The sequence below is a fragment of the Sceloporus occidentalis genome, unplaced genomic scaffold, assembly GCF_023333645.1.
Source record: "Sceloporus occidentalis isolate IW3139 unplaced genomic scaffold, rSceOcc1.0.p SCAF_2, whole genome shotgun sequence".
NCBI classification, from domain to species: Eukaryota; Metazoa; Chordata; class Lepidosauria; order Squamata; family Phrynosomatidae; genus Sceloporus; species Sceloporus occidentalis.
In genome coordinates this window covers 146565862-146582488 of record NW_028316982.1, presented here as the reverse complement: position 1 = coordinate 146582488, position 16627 = coordinate 146565862, and the positions used below count along the sequence as shown (strand labels likewise).

The 16627-nt window shown below is 42.4% G+C and overlaps 1 protein-coding gene across 6 annotated transcripts in view; it reads right to left on the bottom strand.

The window, feature by feature from the left end:
* The window catches only part of SCEL (sciellin), a 75033-nt gene extending 58872 nt beyond the window's left edge, over window positions 1-16161 (bottom strand). For 4 of the 6 annotated variants that reach the window (XM_089511146.1, XM_089511151.1, XM_089511150.1 and 1 more), the window contains exon 1: window positions 16097-16161. The gene's annotated coding sequence lies outside the window, so the exon portion shown is untranslated. Of the gene's footprint in view, window positions 1-11868; window positions 12008-16096 lie in introns of all 6 variants that reach the window. The other 2 variants (XM_089511147.1, XM_089511148.1) reach the window with 2 other exon arrangements.
* Between the last annotated feature and the right edge of the window lie 466 nt (window positions 16162-16627).

Genomic DNA, 16627 nt, shown 5'->3' with positions numbered 1-16627 from the left:
TTCAATTAAACAAAAACATCCCACAATTTGAGAATTCTGCAAAAAGATTCCTAAATGTGAAAAATTCTTGAAAAAAATGTGCAACTCTTGTAAACGTCCCAGTGAGAAGAAAACTTTTGAAATTATTCATTCTTGCATGTAAGAATGAAATAAGTGAAGCCTAAAATCCTTACTGCTGAATCATAGTTTCAGAACATACCAGGGACCAGAATACTGGCTCCACCACCATCAGCTAAGCATCTGAGTTGAATACAACACCATATAGCCAGTGACCCAGCTGGCCTCATGCATTAGTCAGTGTCATGATGCGGATAAGCCCTAAGAATAATAATGCCAAGCCTTAAAGACTGAACACAGCAAACAAAGAAAGAGGAAGTGCAGACGTATAGTGGGAGTTAACTTGGTGTTCCACTCGTGTGTGTGTGTGTTTAAAAATTCAATATGCTTATTCTTAGTTTTTATAATCCTGTACTCTCTGAGTAAGGTAGTTGTCCCAGGGTGTGGCAGTTAGTAAACAACTGTGGGTTTAGGGGTGAAATGAACTGACATAAAAGAAGGACACAGATGATGATGATGATGATGATGATGATGAATTTTAATTTTTTTATCCCACCTCACCCACAGGATCAATATTTTTCCACATATGAGGACAGTACCCCTGAATCTGACATTATCGTGTGGCAAATGATCAGGAGTGAAGGAAAGGCCATGGCACAGTAGTGTTTACTATCCCATACTGACCAATCTCTGTGGAGCATGCACTGTGTGTGAAGTTAGTGTGTGATCAGGTCAGTCAGGACTTGTGAAGAAGCAACAGTAAGGAATTTAGAGGTGGAATGTGAGATCCTTTCTAATACTTTGGCACAATGTTACTGCTGAGATTGAGAAAGCCCAGGAACAGCAAACAGTTGGATAGGAAACTAGCCTTCTCTTCACTTCAGAGCATTCTTGTGGTAGTCCCTCTCTTTAGATGGAGTGCTGAGCCTTTCCCATGAGGAAGAAAACCTGGAAAGGCTGAACCTAACATACTATTGGAGCCATGTAAGCCTGCCTGCTATTAAACTGACAAGCCCAGAATCCTGAATTGTTGTGGTTTGAATCCAAACCTTTTGCACCACTTCCTAAGTAGCAGAAAGTCTCCTCCCTTGTCACCTCCCTTATTAAGTTGGCATTTTTTTGTTAGCTACATGTCAGCATATTGCTGGAGGCCACCAGTCAATAGTTAGTATAGACTACAGAGGCTACTAAAATTGATGTGTTGCCAGTACTTTCCTTCCTTCTTGAGTATGGGGTTGTATAAACCAGAGAGAGAGGCTGGCATGGGGGCGGAGTGGAAATGTGGCATCCGCATGATGCACGCCCTGACTCCGCCCCCATGTTGGCATGACACCACACGCTTCACCATATGGCAGACAGCATCACGGCATTCCTCTGGTGGTGTGTCCAGATGACGCAGCGCCAAAGGAGCACAGACAAGCTGCAATACTGGCGGCTATGGCACCCTTTCCATGCACAGAAAGGAGCTGCTTTTTGTGGCTCCTTTTTGCACCACGGAAAGGCCAGATTGAGGCCACAGCATGCGGTTGCCGCAGCCCCAATCTGGCAAAGAAAGAGGTGGCTGCAGAGCACCCCTTAGGGGCAGTCTGTACAGCTCCTATATAGACCTACTACTGATTTATACAACTGTTATGATTTATCCATATTATGTTATTCATTTTTAGCAGTTGCTTGAAACACAAATGAGGATGAGAAATCAAGATAGCGTACTCGTGTTAGCAAAAAAAAAAAAAAAAGCCTTATAAGGAAAAATGGTGCATCCCTTCCTTAGCACACCAGAGCTCTTACAACTGAATATGCAGTCCCAGAGCTTCCATTTTACTTATAAAGAGTCAATAGATCAATAATGGATCTCCTGTCCTCACATGCAACTTGAACCCAAACAAGCCAGAAGCAAAGTGGTAAGAACACACAGATTTTTAATAGTAGGGCTTTTTGGCAGGATGTGCAGACTCCACTGACTTAAACTTGCCTGCATTTTTACAACACTTGGATTCATTAGACGTGCTATTTTCAAGCAAAGGTCACCATCACAAGGACACAAATGTGAGATAATCCAAAAGGCAAGTTTTTAGTTGATTTCATTATACCAATATAAGTTTTTACCCTAAGATTTTCTGGAATTTTAGAAGCTGTCAGTTATTTCAAAATTCAGACAACCTTGGATTCAGATAAATCAGAAAATCAAATTCAACCTGCAGATTAGCTAAAATATTTGACAGCATATATCTTGCCATAGATTTACCATAACTGGTTTAAGAAAGTGCAAATCAAAATTGTGAAAACTGATTGTAAACATCTATACTAGGAAAATGAAAGAAAGCAGGATTCCAATAAATGGAGAGACAGGCCTATTGTAAATTGTATGGAGAAACCACTAATGCTAAGCTGGACACTCTTATATTCCATGTTCATTCATCTTGGCCCATTTTACCATCTTTACCATGTCTGTTCTGCTGGGAGTTCTTAGACTTAATTTTTCACTGTACCCCAGACTCCAAAATCCATGCCTTTCTCCTTAGAAACAAGATCCACACAGGTTTTGTATTAAATTATCTGGGAATAAAGTACAATGGTAACAGTAAACAGATTAAAAATATAAAACACAAATGACCTGTAGACTGGAATGAGTTAAGAATGATAAAGAGAGCTGAGAAGAAAGTGCTCAATAGACTGTTTTCCTTCCCAATGGAGAAGGCTAGAGCACAATTTGCCCCACCTCCAAAATAGGAGTTGAAACAAGCCACTGATTTATAGGGAAACAAGCAACAATTTCAGGAAATTACTATATATGGTGGCACCTTTGCACTGTCAATGGGCCCTAAAATAAAGCTGGTGCTTTTTAAAGATGTTGAAGAAGGAAAGAAGGAAGGCTGCCCAGTTGTTGCTGCTTTTAATGCTGGCAGTGCCTAATCCAGCCATTGGAGTTTATCCCATGAACAAATAAAATGGCTTACCTCTCCCGGCTTGAATTTAGGATCCGGGATGCCCCCAGATGTTATCATACCTAAATTGCCACCTATCTAGCTGAGATGCTGCTGCTCAGATGCATCCCGGGTCAAAGCCTCACTCAGCCATCACTTTTTCAAAGTCAGGGAACTTCTGAATTCAAAAATTGGCCAGCTAAGCAAAGGTTCGACCTAGGATGCATCCAAGCAGTGAATGAGATGTGATGGCCAGCAGTGCTTGCTATCAGCTTCGGCTGTTACACCAGCTGAGACCCTTCCTGGAGCCGGGTGACCTAGAAACTGTGGGACATGCACTGGTAACCTCTTGACTCAACTTCTGAAATGCGCTCTACATGGGGCTACCCTTGTGCCAAATTCAGAAACTCCAATCTCTCCATTGGCTGCCAATCAGTTTCCAGGCGCAATACAAGGTGTTGGTCATAACCTTTAAAGCCCTACATGGATTGGGTCCAGTCTCCTTGTGGGAGCACCTTCCTCCATACAATCCACCCCCCTCACTCAGGTCCTCTGGAAAGAACTTACTGCAGCCAAAGAAGACCAGGCTGGCTGCAGTTTCCCAGAGGGCCTTCTCACCTGCTGCTCCCAAATTATGGAATGGTCTGCCGGATGAGATCCGTCATATTACCACCTTTGAAGCCTTCAAGAAAGCTCTCATGATGGATCTCTTCCGGCAGGCCTTTCCAGATTAATCTTCCCTTCCACAGTTATAAATATTTCCTGTCTGCCCAAGAAGATGCTCTGCCTCTACTATGTGCATTTTTAACATATTTTAATTAGCATTTTATACTGTTATTATTGTTATTTTATATGTTTTTAAGGAATAGAGGGGGTTAGGGGTAAGGGATTAAGTATTGTTGGCTTTTATAAGTATTATGTATTTTATTGCCATTTTTGCATTATTGTAACCCACATCGATCTGTTGGGAGAGGCAGGATATAAATTAAAATAATAATAATAATAATAATAATAATAATAATAATTATCTTGGCTAGATAGGTGGCAATTTAGGTATGATAACATCTGGGGGCATCCCAGATCCTTAATTCAAGCTGGAAGAGGTAAACCTTATTTGTTCATGGGATAAGCTCCTTCCTCACTCTAGTGCCTTTCAGACCCCATGGACTCCAATTCCATCACCCCACAGAGCCCTATGACTTTTGAACATTTTTATGCTTCTCACGCCAACCCCCCCCCCCCACAACCACAACTATTGCCTCAGCAGCCTATTTTGCTATATGTTAATAAGTTGATAATGTTATTTATTTAGTTATTTAGTTATTTATGGAGAGGGGCAGGTTCTTCAGCACTACTTTGCTGAAATTCCAAATTCATCATATTTGAATAACTTGTTCTGCTGTTCTACAATAAACATCAGTTCTTGCCCACCACAGACAAAAATTCCCTGAATGCCATTGTTCAATCAGGAGCTGAAATCCAGAATATCAAACCCAATTCTCTCTGTCTTGCCAGCAATATGAATCCATGACTAACTAAAGAGATTTGCACTTGCAAATCCCAGCGGGATAGACGAGGGATTGAAAAGCCAAAACTGGGTGTTATTGCATACAGCCAAGGCCAGGCAAGTGCAATCCATTTGCAGCCGGACCCCAGCCACACTTATCCAGCAGCTTTTCAAAAACAGGAGCTTGCTGTTTTTGAAAAGCTGCCGGATTGTGTTAAGAGCTTCTGGTACAGAGTCAAGAATGTAGTCCTGTGCAACTCCTGACAACTCACCCACACTTATCTGTCTGTTAGGTGACTTTGCTCATCTACCCCCTTGAAGAAGACAGGTTTAATGATCTCATATGAATCCATTCCGGACACACACACACACACACACAGAGAGTGAAAATGGAGACTCGCCTGAATTCAAGCTTGAATGGGATGCACCCCAGCGAGCACATGGCGGGCCTGTGTCATGGGGGGTGCCCCACTGGGGTTAATGAAGGTTGCCCCTCCATGTATAAGCAAGAAAGCAGATCTCAAGTCTGCGAGAAAGTAGGGGTGAATGTATAGTGAATGATAGGACTTTCATAAAAGTTGTAAAAGAAATTGCAGAAGATAATTCTTTTCTTGTCAGGAATTAACTGTCAGGAAGTCCTAAACAATGAGGACTTCATTCTTCTGGATACAAGATCTCCTAGGCCTTGGAGATTATCGCACTGCGTTCTGAGAACGTTCCTATCATCACGTGATGAGAACGTTCCTGGAACAGATATTACTGCATTAGTAAACTAGAACGTGATCAGACCGTGATCAGAACTGCATTTTACCGCACAGCGATTCCTGAAACCGTTCCGAGAACATATTCCACCAAGGCCGCCTCCGTCTCCTGATTGGCTGAAAGAATGACAGGCAGGGAGGCAGGAAAGCAAGCAGGCGAGCGACTGCAGTGAGGGAAGGGGGGTGTGTGAGAGAGAGAGGGGGGAAAGGAGGAGGGAGGGAAGGGAGGGAAGAAGGAGGGATCGGGAGGAAGGCAGGGAGAAAGAGAAATGGGGAGAGATGAGCCTTGCAAGTTACATCCCAAACCTCCTTTGCAAGGCTGGGAAGAAGGAGGAGCTCCATGCAGGTCTCTTCAAGCCGAAGAAAAGCAAGTTGCCAGGGAGGGGACTGGGCCAAGGGCAGAGCCCCGGCAGCCATAGCAGCTCTTTAAACCGGTTAGAAAAGAAGAGTCCTCTGCTGTCATCCCAATTCCCCATTTTGGCTGCTTGTCAGCCTTTTGCCTCCTGTGTGTGTGCGCATGTAATGTGTGCCTTCATAGAATCATAGAATCATAGAGTTGGAAGAGACCACAAGGGCCATCCAGTCCAACCCCATTCTGCCATGCAGGAAATCACAATCAAAGCATCCCCAACAGATGGCCATCCAGCCTCTGCTTAAAGACCTCCAAGGAAGGAGACTCCACTACACTCTGAGGAAAGAGTGTGTTCCACTGTCAAACAGCCCTTACTCTCAGGAAGTTCCTCCTAATATTGAAGTGGGATCTCTTTTCCTGGAGCTTGCATCCATTGCTCCGGGTCCTAGTCTCTGGAGCAGCAGAAAACAAGCTTGCTCCCTCATCAATGTGACATCCCTTCAAATATTTAAACAGGGCTATCATATCACCTCTTAATCTTCTCTTCTCCAGGCTAAACATCCCCAGCTCCCTAAGTCGTTCCTTGTAGGGCATGGTTTCCAGACCTTTCACCATTTTAGTCGCCCTCCTTTGGACACGCTCCTTTTTGAATTGTGGTGCCCAGAACTGGACACAATAATCCAGGTGGGGCCTGTGAGCTTCCCTCCCCGCTTTAATTCTTGTCTGGCTCTTTGCTATGGAATTCTGGGAGTTGTTTGCTTGCTTTTGTGTGTTGCTCCAAACAGAGGAGCTTTTGTGGGTTCCTTCCTGGAGGGAAGGAGGAGAAGGTCCTGGGCATCCCTGCCATTCTTGCCTTCTGCAGGCTGCCAGCACAGGAGCCCCGCTGGACATGACACTAGAGGCCCCGCAGAAGCAGCCAGACCCTCTCCCTCTTGCTCTCTGCTCTGGCCCCCCTGTTTCCCTCTCTCTTTCTCTCTCTTTCCCTTCTTTCCTCTTCTCTCACTTGTCCCAACTTTCCTCCCTTCCCTCCCTCCTTCTTTCCCCCCTCACACACACACACCTTCCCTCACTGCAGTCGCTCGCCTGCCTGCCTCCCTCCCTGCCTGTCATTCTTTCAGCCAATCAGGAGACGGAGGAATGAGAGAACGAATTTGAGAACAGATAAGAATATCGCACACACCTCTGTTGGAACGTTCTCATCACGTTTCAGCTCTCTGGGAACACATTCATATCTGTACCCTCCTGGAACACATTTGGAACACATTTAAGCATTCTGAGAACCCGATTGGAACACATACGTGCGGTATACTCAAATGCGTTCCGTTCTCATCACGTGATGAGAACGGTCTCAGAACGCAGTGCGATAATCTCCCTTGTCTGCATGGGCCAAAAGGCCTGTACCCCCCGCCTAGTTCTAGCAGTATCCTGTTCAAATGATGCATGGCCCAAACCTTTGTTCTGCTGCTAAAATAAAATAAAATAAAATAAGAATACGAACAAACAATCTAGAAGACAATGTCCATTCAATACCAGAACTGGGGTATAACACCCTTAACGTGATTTTTTTTAAAAAAAACTTTACTTCTAACATTGGATATTTCTGGAAGATCTAGAATCCTTCATTCCCACATTGGAGTGGCTGTCTGTATGGGCATCCTGCTGAGTTACCTGGCATATCTGCCACTGTTGCCAGTTGCTCGCTTTAAGGTCAGAACAAGGCACCTAACCATGAAGCTGGGTGCCTCACTCTGTCCTCAGAAGTGAGCCTCGTTCTGTCTTCGGAAGTGAATGATCCACAGCAGTGTGGACATCCTGGGAGACTCAGCAGGACACCCATGTGGACAGTGACTGCAGTGTGGGAATGGAGGTCCAGGTAACGGGGGAGATTGGGGCAGCTTTGGGACCTAGATACTCCAGGATATCCCCAGAGTAGTCTGCCAAGTGTATATAAGGTCCTCCTTTATAACTACTGCTCTCTATATATGTATGTTGCCACACAAGTGATTGCTGCAGGGAGAAACTGGTGTTATGCAAGTGATTCCTGCAGCAAACAATACGCAACATACATACATACATACATACATGCATACATACATTTTTAAACACCCAGGCTTGCACTTCTATAAAACCAATTTGCAGCAGGATGTGTAAATGGATATGTGCACTTGTATAATATCAACATCTTATGTATTTGCTGTAGGAGACACACTATCCTACAGAGTGATGTTGTTCTTCCTACAGGAATCATATGACTTGCCCTTCTGTTTTAAGACAATGGTGGGAAAACTGAGGCTCTGGATCTAAAGTCAGGTCTCCTAAAATCCCAATCCATCCTGCTAGATTTCGCTCAAGTGGCTGTACAGCCTTTCCCCATGGCACCATCATTTGGTGAATATCCAGCTCTGTTTCCTGCACATTCTGAAAGTTTGAGATGTCTCTCCTAAAGGTAAAGAGCTCTGAGCTAAGCTGGAATTTCTGGTCCCACCTTTTTGATTTTGGTTCTATCCACCACTGGAATGCATTGCTTGAAGAAGTTATCTGAACTTACATTTGGACCTTTGGTGAAAATGTTTCCCTATCCTTGCCTTAAGAAAAGCAAGATGGTGTTCTTTTCTCTGGAAAGTATTCTGCTCTTATTTATCCATCTGTATCACCTGCCACAGGTGCACACATCACAGAAAGGAGACCTCCTTTTATCCTATCCCAAATATTCTTTATATTAAAAATATGATTTCTCTCATTAAGTATCAGTTACTCTGCTAATTATTCAGCAACAGGATTGCTATGCTGCAATGACTAGAATCATAGAATTATAGAATCATAGAATTGGAAGAGACCGCAAGAGCCATCCTGCCCAACCCCCTGCCATGCAGAAAATCTCAATCAAAGCATCCCCAATCATAGCCATCCAGCCTCTGTTTAAAAACCTCTAAGGAAGGAGATTCCACTACACTCCAAGGAAGTGTGTTGGATTGTTGAACAGCCCTCACTGTCAGGAAGGTCCTCCTAATGTTGAGGTGGAATCTCTTTTCCTGGAGCTTGCATCCATTGCTCCGGGTCCTAGTCTCTGGAGCAGCAGAAAACAAGCTAGCTCTCTCCTCAATGTGACATCCCTTTAAGTATTTAAACAGGGCTATCCTATCACCCCTTAACCTTCTCTTCTCCAGGCTAAACATCCCCAGCTCCCTCAGTCGCGCCTCATAGGGCATGGTTTCCAGACCCTTCACCATTTTAGTCGCCCTCCTTTGGACACGATCCAGTTTCTCAACATCCTTTTTGAATTGTGGTGCTCAGAACTGGACACAGTATTCCAGGTGGGGCCTGACCAGCATTTGACAAATACATTCTTCTGTAATAATTAGCATCTGGCCCTGGTGAAATATTACTTGGCCTCTAGAAGTCTATTTGAAGTGACATCAGAGGAGAGCCAGGCTTAAGTAATACCCTCCTTACCCCAGTCCACTCCCATCTGTACAAGAGAAAAACCGCTTTCACAACTACTACATCCATAGCCTTTTCTCTCCTGTCGCTACTGTCTATGCTGGTATAGTGACACAGGTGTAAGCCACCATCAGGTTTCTGGCCTTTATTTCCCACTGGACAAAATTGGTGGATATGGGTGGGCAATTCCTGTCCTTTATTCTACTGGTTCTCAATATGGGACCTTTTAATGACATGGTAGAATAAAGGCAGGAAATAAATAACTCTCAGGTAATAAATTGGTTAGCTAAATGTGTTTGTGTGTGTGTGTGTAAATTGCCATAAATTGTCATGGAGATGCCAAGTTTTAATTAGATTTTATAATTTTATTGTATATGTTTACTAATATTCAGGAAAGATGTCTCTTTTTCCTTTTGTCCTTTTTAACAGTTAACTATTTTAACTGCACACTAAATGTTGGGACATTTTTTGCCCTTGATATTCTGTGCCTTTTGTTTTAAATGTTTTATGCTTTTTGATAAGCTCTTTTTGTCATGGCCTTTGGGTAGTACAATAAACGTTAACTTGAACTTGTATACAGTCATTCCTCCATATTTGCAGCTTTGATATTTATGGATTTGATTATTTTCTGATTTGATTAATATATTCTCTCTGGGAATATCTAGGTCCTCCAATGCAACTCTATGATCTACTTTAACCAAAAATTGCAATGAAGAACCTAGAGATTCCTAGAAAGAATACTCTACTAGGCATTTGCAGCTCCTCCAGTGCACTTCTAAGGTCAGTGTCTGTTGGATGTTGACCACAGAGTTGCACTAGAAGACCTAGAGGTTCCTAGAGAGTAAAACATGGTGTTTTTGTTATTTGCGGTTTTTCCATATTCACGGGGGTCTTGTGCCCCTAACCCTAGCGAATATGGAGGAAGAAGTGTATATGTTTTAACTATATAAAATATTTACTAAAGGCTTTGTTCTGGTAATACCTAGTAGTCATTGTTTAGAAATGCAGTATTTTAATATATTTTGGGTTTTTGTAAAAAAAAAATCAGGGGCATATTTTATATTGATGATTCCTCTAAACCCATTGCAATAGAAGCTTCTACTACATAAATGTGACAGGTTTTTTGTTTTTTTTAGAAATAAGAAAACAACATACTGTATCTTCTAGGAATCTACTGAACATACAAGCAATCTAAAAAATATAGGCCAAATGATATCTAATGCCTAGATACAGGTCAAACCCCTATAACGTGTGTACATTTAGATAGTATTTAAAGCACACTAGAGGGATTGGAAGGATAGACTGAAGCATCCTTCTCCCACCTAACCTCCCACAAAAGTGCTTCTCCCTGTTTGTTTGTTTGTTTGCTTTCTTAGTTGGGGCTTTGAAGATCCAGCCAGCCAGCTTGTAACATACTTTAACCCCAGCCCCATTCTATTTGGACCGAACAGTAAGGAGTCTGCCTTAAGATCATGGAAGTGTCATTGGGCCTTTCTAAAACACTGAGTGGACATTTGGTCAACACAACAGCAATGTTACCATGTGCATATTTTAGAGCCAAATGGATTTTCAACTTCAATCTCTTTTTCTAAGTTATCCACCATAAATAATATCACAGACTGATATAGATCCTAGTTTGTGTCTAAGAATCACAGTGGGCCCTTGGTATCTGCTAGAGTTTGGTTCCAGGATCCCCTGTGGATACCAAGATCTGTGGATGCTCAACTCCCATTAAATACAATGGTGTAATAAAATGGTGTCTCTTATATAAAATGCAAAATCAAGGTTTGCTTTTTGGACATTTTATTTATTTATTTATTTATTTATTTATTTATTTATTTATTTAGTATTTTCTTATTGTGGAAGGTTGAATACATGGATAAAGAATCCATGGATACCGAGAGCTGACTACACAAGATATTGATCATTCTTTCACTCATTGGAGAAGATTACAAAGAGAAAGGAGAAGGTTTTTAAAACAGAGTACAAAATATAAGTAAAGCTGAAATCACTTGTCTATTCATAGGAAAGCAGGCTGCAGGAACCAGTTTTTCAGGATCTGGGTGGAGAAGATTCTGTCTTGAAAAGAATTTATCCTTAAAACTGCAAGTAGCATAAAACCAGCACATTACTATGTCAGAATTCTGATTTGTGTGAATTTGGTTTTCTTACTAGCATGCAAATGGGTTCCTGTTTCTGCAGAGTGAGGCTTTTGAACTGTCTAAAAAGTTACTTCATAATTATTTTGAACAAAGGAACATCTCTCTGCTTAAAAGATGTGTTATGTGCTTGAAATGAAGCAGAACAGTTAACTCTCAGTTAACTTCATTTCCTTTGGATCATAGTCTTCTCTTTTAAGACTTGACTGCTGGTTTTCTAACTCCCTGCCTGCAAGAAGCTGTGATATATACAGCTTATACCACATAGGATACAGTGACGTATAATTTTACTCCTACCAATGTCTTCTACATATGACACCAAACAAAAGGATTAAGCAGATCATCTTTCAAATAGAGTGCATAGCAGACTATCATTTTAAGCAAACAACAATAAGGTAGTGAAATAAGTGTAAACATTACATTCTACAATCATGTTCTGCTAAATACTTGCCGTGAGTTTGAAACCCCAGCTTTTGTATAGACATTTTGAGATGCCACCAGACATTTGGAAGGCACCATAGCTTAGGAAATGCAAATCAGTGGAATAATAGAATTACTGTATAATAAAAACTGACCCCTCCATCTCAGATTGGCTGCTGTAGGTCAAGTCGTCTTGAGACAATCTGTCCTATAAACATCCACAGACCATATTAAAACCAATGCTTACCTTTGTATACCATCAATAGGAAGACCCAGAGTCTGGTGGCACTTTTGGTGATAACCTGTTGTGGCAGTGCTGTTTACAGAAGAGTAGTGTTGCCGTCCATCTGAGAATCTTAACAGCTTCAAGGCTCCTCTACCAGAGGCTGAGTCATTTAGGGAGGGGAAGGGAGGTGTGGAAAAGGGAGTTCACCTTGTACACATACCAATTCAGTTAAAATCCACTTGCATTTTATTTATTTATTTTTCTACTCTTTATCTGGTCCACTGTTTCCTTTAATGCACAAACAGAACAGGGCAGAGAGTGAAGAAACATGCCATCACAAAAACAAGTTGTTCTTCATAACAACACCATTTGTGTGCGCATATGTGTGTTCATGTCTTATTTTGGCTTTTTGCTCTACGTCTTTAATCCCAGAAAAAGAACAGTCCCCCATTTTCACTACCAACGGGTGTGACTGCTCAGTGGGAAATTTAAAATATCTCACATAGGTATTTTTAAAAAGAGTGTGAGGCGTTGTCGGAGAAATAATGAGAAATGTACATGGTATCGAATTCTGAACTGCAGCCAGAGCAAAATTTAATCTGGAATGTCTTCTGCGATTGGAAGGATTTTCTCAAACTCTAAATAAATAAAGGAGTTTGAGGGCTACAGCCACAATGTATCATGAAAGGACATTGTTTTAAATTATGCACTTTAGCTGTGATCTTGAATACTATTTTAAAGTTTAGACAAAAAGCTGGAGAAGTTTCACTGGCTTACTGACATCGAAGTCACTGGAGGGGTAGCAAGAAACAGTTTTTTTGGCTCTGAGAGGTCGATTTCTCCAGAGCTACCACTTCCACTGGGTTTTTTGTTTTGTCTTTTACTTCCACTGCCACGGCCTAGAATGTGATGTAGCTATAGTGCCATAATGAATCAGAGTCTGGACAACGTCTCTTGACTGCCACATAAAGTCCATCCTTTTCTTCACACTGCTTCATGGAAGCCATCCAGTTCTCCAGTTCTCCATTTCTGTGGCCCATTTTCTTTAAAATATCCTTTATTCATCTACCCCTCCTTCAGGTTTCTTTTTCTTACTCCAATTTCCCCATTCTTCTTGCCTGCATGATCAATGTGCAGTTTTCTTCTGTATAGCCTAGAATCTCTTGACAGTCCTCAACTTCCAAATGTGGCATTTTTATACCATTCAAACTGATAATGTTCTTTCCTTCAATGAAGTTAAACTACAATTTGCTTAGTTCCCTGAGCCACTGAACATCCCATGGCACCACACCAGTGCAGTTAATAATTGTCAGAAACGTCACAAATACTATTAGATGAGATTTTCCCCACTGGATTGTATGCCAATCAAGTTGCAGTTTGCATCTCTTAGGGGCTATATAGACGGGTGGCTAGGTGCCACCCCTGTGTGCCCTGGATTGGTGCTGCAGAAGCCACACGCTGCAGCACCAATCTGCAACCCAAAAGAAGCTGCTCTGAGCAGCTTCGTGGAAGGGGTGTCATTCGTGTGCTCATGCACCATGGTGATGCCCCTTCTGGCCAGTGCCATTTGGGCCCTGTGCACCATGGATGCCAACATGGCGTGTGCCATAGGGACAGGAGCACACCATGATGGCGGCCAAGTGGCGGAACTAGGGCTGGGGGCATGTAGATGCTCAGTCGTAGTTCAGCCCAAAAACTGCTGGTCTGTACTGCCCCTTAGTGCACTTTCCAACATTATTTTTTCAGCAGTAGTATTGCATACATAAACAGGAGGAAATAAATATCTTGTCTGTCTTATTTCACCACATGGTTCTAAGGATCATAAGGGGAGGGAGCACACTGTGCTCTACTGTAAGGACTACACACACTCGATGTGATGATTCTTACAGCAAGAGTAAGCTGTATGTATTTTCTAGTGCACAACCCAACAAATGAAGGTCTATGTTTGCAGTCTGAATCTTTATAGGGCTGGCTAAACCAATATGGGGAGTAAAGCTACTGCCTCGGGCAATAGTTTATAAGGTACCGAAATGCAACCCTTTTGTTATTCCTTCTGAATTTTATGGCCTTTCTCTCTCCCAGAAAACAGCTATAAGCACATCAGAAGGAGCCTTGGTGATGTAGTGGTTAAATGCCTGTACTGCAGCCATTCACAGCCATAAGATTATGAGCTTGATCCCAGGCGGGGTCCAGAGTCGACTCAGCTTTGAATCCTTCCATAGGTTACTAAAATGAGTACCCAACTTGTTGGGGGCAGTTACCTTACACATTGTAAACCCTTAGGGAGTGCTTAACTGCACTGATAAGCAGTATAGAGATGTACTTGCTATAGAAATTTACTTACTAAGGCCGGCACTTCACCTCCTAAATTAGCCCCCAAGATTCTAGAGTTCCGACTTTCTCAGAAGAGCTCATTAATTGGAAATTGCTGAGCAGTGGAACTCATATCCTGAAAAATGCCATGCAAGTAGTTACTACAAAGGGCCATGGCTCCTGCTAAGGAACATTCAGACCTGCATGTCGTGAAATTCTGCCGCTTCTTTGCATCCCTTTAACAAGATGGTTTATTGTAGCCCCCCACCTTCCCACTGCCCTCTCTTTGACAATTGCAGCTCTGTCACTGCATCCAGCTCTTTTGTCCAAGCGAAACCTTAATCTGACAACTAAAAAGTGGTTACCCTTTGGTAGCCAAGTTGATTTTGTCTCCCCCCCCCCCCCCCCCCCCGAAGACTGACGTGAAGCAATGCATATAGCAAAAATGCAAACTGTCTCTGGAATTGTTTTAGAGACAATGTATATACTTTTTTTTCTTAAATGGAAAAGCACCTGACATGAGGCAATTTTGAATAAAAGGTTGGAAGAGCTAAGCAGCTTCTCTAACAGTCATTTCTCTCCTTTCAGTCGTCACCTCTTAGACAGGGTGGGCAGAATGTGATCTACAGACTTGGTTGGACTACATCTCCCACACTCTGTCACCATTAACTATACTGGCTTAGGTTTGATGGGTCTAACAACATTGTGAGGATCACACATTCTCATCACTGCATTAACATTTTCAATTTAACAACAGCCCATTAGAGCATTGTTCTTATCTGAAGTCTACTTTAACCACACTCCAGCCCTGCCAACTGGACAACAGGGCCCGCATGGCACGATATGGTTTGTATTGCTCCACTTGCCTGGGAATGGATGTGTCCTCTAATCTTGGGTAGCATATTATTACGGTTTAATGGTCACGTTACTGAGATGGGCCTTTCAGTAACTACTGCCTTCCAGTTGTTTTGGACTACAGCTCCCAACCAAGCTAGCATTCGGCAAAGGGAAGCAACTGCCTCATACCTCAGACTTTTGGAGATCAGAGAGCAGGGGCCAGGTACTCGAAAGTGAACTGAGTATGTTATGTGCCCTTTCTTGATTATGTTGGCTTGTGGAGAACGTTGTTCCCCTAACAGTTGTCTTGTCACTTTATATACACTAAACTGGGGGAAAGTACCAATTTTCCTTTTGTCTCAGTCTGCAAAATGTCTTGAATTCATTAACTTGAGCTAACAAGAATGGCCATGAGTTGGATTAGAATTCCCATCATCCCCAGGCATGATCATGGTTGCTATAAATAAAGGGAGCAGGGCTAGTCCAAATCACTTTGCTGCTTGGGGCAAATCACAACATTATATTATTGCTCCACCTTTCCCACTGACAAAGTGGTAAAATTACACCAGGAAATCTTTGTTGTGTCATATAACCAACTAGGTGACTTTGACCACGCTCACATAACCAACTCTACTTCACAGGGTGATTGTCAGGGGAAGGGATTAGGTAATGGGTTGAATCCACGCCTTCCTACAAAAGAATGGACAATGTTTCCATTTGTGGAAGGTACAGAGTGCCAGCAGATGCTAAAGGAGAATCGAACAGTGATTTGGGGCTGGGAAGTCATACTCATCAGTTTTCCCTTCCCTCTGGAGCCAGAGCTGTTCTGGCAAATCCCTGATAAGGAGCTGCAGAGAAGAGGAAGAACTCACTTAAAACTATCATCCATCCAGTAGTAATGCCCCCTGATTAGCATTCCATTCAGGGGTGCTCTGGATTTCATAAAGTAGGGAGCTTTGAGATCTTTGGCAGAGTAGTGGAATATAAACATGATTAATACATACTCTCTGAACTTATTCTTGAAATGAATATACAGTTTAAAGAGGCTGTAAACTATTAATAGAACTGCAAATGCAAGTGTAAATTAAAGCATATGTACCTTGTTCCAAGTGCTTTGTGCTTAGCTCTAGGAATCCTTTCTCTCTCCCACTCTCAGTCTCTCTCTCTTTCTCTCTCAAAAGAAATATGCCCGTTCTTAGGTTTCAGGTACGTAGCAGCAGCAGGATCTCAGCCACACCTTAATACCTACACGAAAAAAACACTCAGAGTGGTCACAGGTTGGCAAACACATTCTTGAGATGCCAAGAGAGCATTCAGTGGCTGTTAAAAGGCTTTTGGCAATACATTTCATTCATGCAAGTTTCAGCAGTTCAGATGCCAAGGGCAAGAGAAGAATTAATTAGATTTGCTGGGGATGCTGTGAATGCATACCACACCCCAAACACTGGTCGCAGCTTCATAATATTGAATGTTTTAAACATCCCAAAGCATAACTGTGAGGCATCAGGAATCTTTGGAGTCCTATTTTGAGGGAACCTTTGGCTGTCTAGATATTTTGGATGTTAACAGTCAGACGTGTCACTCAGTATGACCAATGCTAAGCTGTTATAGGAGCTGAAATCAAAACACC